Raw genomic sequence first — 3978 nt, forward strand, 5'->3', positions numbered from 1 at the left:
CTATTGTTCAAAGGATGCACAGAAATTTCCATGTCAAAAACATAACAAGACACAAAGTACCCTCTTTCAAATTGCCTACAACTTGGCAGTGTCCAACTTATATATAATATATATATATATTATATACAGTCCCCTGGTACAAGACATGGAATCACAAAGTTGTTTTTCAGAAACTGGGTGATTAGTTGGCACTCTACAATTTGTTCCCTGCCAAATGATGCCACACCCTCTCGGTTTTGTTATCAGTCAGGAAAGTGGGATGCAGATCATAGACCTCCACTCAATACTTACTACCTATGTAAAACAAAAAGGAGAAATGGTAGCCCATGCCTATAATCCCAGCACTGGAAAGGGACACAGGAGGACCCCTGGGGCTTGCCTGCCAGCCAGCCTAGCCTACTTGGCAGCTCTAAGTCAGTGAGAGATCCTGACTCTTAAAACAAAGTGATATTGCTTGAAGAAGGACATTTGAAGCTTTTGTCTATTCTCCACATACAAACACATACATCTCTGCACACAGAAGCACACGTGTATATATACACACAGTAAATAAATACACTCTGGATGGGAAAGTGATATTCAAGTCTATCAGTACTTATACTAACAAAACGCATGCCTGTTTACATGTGTAAAAGAAACTTGGACGATGCATTTCTATGGCTACAGTACAGGTGGATTTCCTTGCACCTTTAAGCAGGTGGTTAGGGAGAGTAAAGCCATTTTGAGGACATGTCACAGTACCTCCTTTTTCTGTACTGAATCCACCTTAGAGAAGAGCATGCCCTTGATTCTCTAGTTTCGAAAGGTCAGCCCTGAGAACATATAAACAGGTCGCGTTCTAGAAACTGGATAGGTTATATTTTGGAATACATTTGTATAAACATATACACTTAAGCATACAGTAACAGCTAATCAAATTAGAGAGGAGGCCGGACTTTGACAGAGTGTGGGAACATTCCTTGCAAAGAGGAAACATAATTAAATTATAATCCCAAGTGTAATGAACAAATTTTAAAAGATGCACCAGAACGAAGTCTCTCTTTAGACTCTATGCACACACTCTGAATTAACCTTTACTTTTGGATTTTATGCTGTAGCTGGTAAACATCCCTCACAGTTAGTGTGTGTGTGTGTGTGTGTGTGTGTGTGGTGTTATTTGATTCAAGGTTGTCTAAAACTGCTCAGTACATATTTGCCCAAGCACACCTATAAAGGCTTCTGGATTTTGGTCTTGACACAGCCATTGAGATACCTCATGTGGGTCCGAGAGATGCTATGAATGCTTGCGAACATTGTCGAGCAAACAAATGCTAGTTATGTCTGCAAACGAGTCGTGTCTATTTAAATGGAAGATGCACCAGCTGTGTTGGCATCATTAGTACCAAACTTCTCAATTAAACCAATGATACTATAAATACAGTGCACAACTGTCTCAGAAATTGGGCTTGCTTCAGCATTCCTCCTATGACTCGTTTAACTGGCTTCCAGAACCATCTACTCAGTGCCACCTGCCAAGGAAGCAAACACTGGAGATCATTCCAGGGCATATGGTGTCATTGTTTCATTTAGGGAATGACACATGCTAAGATGGGTTTCTGATCAGTTTGTATCATCTGCTTCTTATTTTAAGGGAAGTATTTTGTGTAGACTGCTTAGGGAGGAGTGTTCCATGGGTGACATTTGCTTCATGGTGTTGGAATATGTCTTTTTCAGCCTTTTCTTTCCATAAATATATGTGCTTCTATGCTCTTATGCCTGAAATAAATATAAAAGCATCTGTGGGAATGGGATATTCTGCAGAAGTTGTTCTGAAGTGCTTACACAGTGGAGGATTCTTTACTATGGAACTTGGTTCACCTCTGAACAACCAATTCTTCATTTGTCACATTCGAAAGTTTTCTTTGTCTTTTTTTTAGTGAGTTTTTTTTCTCTGCCCCCAAAATTGGCACAAAAGATGCACTAAAGGACTTGCAAGACAATTCAGAAGATAAGGTACTTGCTGCCAAGCCTGACACACCTAGTCCACTAACCTCCACACACATTCCTTGGCATATGGACACATACATGAACATCACAACACATAATGTACTTACACGTTTTTAAAGAAAAACGTTTAAAGAATAAAATAAAATTCTCTAAACCAAGTGTTTAATGTGTACCAATTGTAGGATGAGTTTGTGTGGTACCTGTTGCTACTCTACTTGGCATACTAGATGCTACAGGCTTTTCTCCTTGGCTTTATCTTCTCAACTCTTCATCCCAGAACTTCTCTGTGAAATAAGGCAGTGTGTCTGCTCACCAAGTTGTCTATGAAGGTTGAATAGAAGACTTACCTTGAAGAATAGACCCTGTGACACAAAGGATCTAGCTTTGAAATTCTTTATATCCTGTAGTCAGAACTATTATTACTTCAAGCATTTGATATTTCCAGGCTATTGATATATGTGAGATTTTCTAATTATTACAAGGATTAAATTTCACATGTGTTTGACAGAACAGTCTCTGTATATTGCAGATATTTTCTGTTGTTGTTCTTGAATCATCAAGATGATCCAGTTGGTAAAAGCACTTGTCAACCAAACATAATGACTTGAGTTCAATTCCCAGGACTCACATAGTAGAAGGAGAGAACTAATTCTTCAAACTTTTTCTCTGACCTCCACATGCTCATAATGGTACATACATACACACACACACACACACACACACACACCAGACAGGCAGATAGCTAGATACAAAAGTTTTAAAGAATAATTCTTGAGTACTAGCAGGATTTGCCATTGAGTCTCCATATTTCTTGCAATTTATGACCTGGGCAGTTTGGTCAGAGAAACTACTCTGCTTCTTGAAATCCTTATTCTTTGTTCCCTTTGATTCTGGTCTCACCCTCATCCAAACACCACTGTTCTTTGCTGTAGAACAATGCTTAACAGTCTCATCCAGGGAAGAGAGAAGAACACAGACTCTCATAGGGTACCAAGTCTGCAGTGAATACCCAGGTTGCACATGCAGGCAGTGGATGACAGAAAAATACCAAATGAAACAAGGAATGCATCCCCCTGGCTTTTGTTTCTTCATTCAGTCATTTAAAATAGGTGTTCACCCTTCCATTCTGCATTAAGGAAAAAAAATCCCATCTTACTCTTACCAGGGCCAGATTGCCTGCTTTAAAATAGCCACTTCCACCAATATTATGGGGAACAAGCTGTATGCTAGAAACACATACACCATTTTCTATGAAATCTAGGAAACATAAGAACCTTAAGTTAGAAGGATTCTGGGTTATCAGATGCTCATGCTCTCAAAGAACACCTCTGGGTAAGCCTCAGTCATGGATTATTGATGGGCAGTGTTCACCAAGGCTGCTAAATGTAAGATGATTTTACTAACGCACGCACACACACACACACACACACACACACACACACACACCCCAATATTCAGAAATGAATTTCAGATAAACAGCAAGCATCTTCTCCTGTATACTAAATATTTTGTGGGATTTATTTATTCTATAAATTTGAAATTTAGGTGTCAATCGTCATTTGCATTTTATTTGCCTGTCTGGTTGTTTGACAATTGAAGTCTTTGTTTCTGGGCCTTTTAAAGAGACAGCTCATGGTGGGGGTGTAAAATGTGTGAGTATAGGCTCTCATCTGGGGGGCATGGTGGCATTGCCCTGGGCCCATCCTGGCTGTGCAAATATCTGGATTATGACACACCTTTTGTGTGTGCAGTTTTTTCACAGGCTCTGGTTGTTCTGATTGTCTTTTGTGAGCTCAGAGCTAAAACCTAAGATCACATTCTAGCTGGGTCTTTTATTATCCAAATCTCGGCTCCCTCGGGATATCTGTCCCAGTGGCTGGTGGAAATGTTATATAGGAATGACTAGCCATTTTTAATCTCTGCAGCTCAGTGCCTGGGAACACCCACACACACACCCACACACACACCCACACACACACACACACACACACA

At 39.9% G+C, this 3978-nt stretch overlaps 1 protein-coding gene across 37 annotated transcripts in view; it reads left to right on the forward strand.

The window, feature by feature from the left end:
* Window positions 1-3978, forward strand: part of Rbfox1 (RNA binding fox-1 homolog 1) — a 1661838-nt gene that overhangs the window by 1530504 nt on the left and 127356 nt on the right. The gene's annotated exons all lie outside the window — the stretch shown is intronic.

The sequence above is a fragment of the Mus pahari genome, chromosome 12, assembly GCF_900095145.1.
Source record: "Mus pahari chromosome 12, PAHARI_EIJ_v1.1, whole genome shotgun sequence".
NCBI lineage: Eukaryota > Metazoa > Chordata > Mammalia > Rodentia > Muridae > Mus > Mus pahari.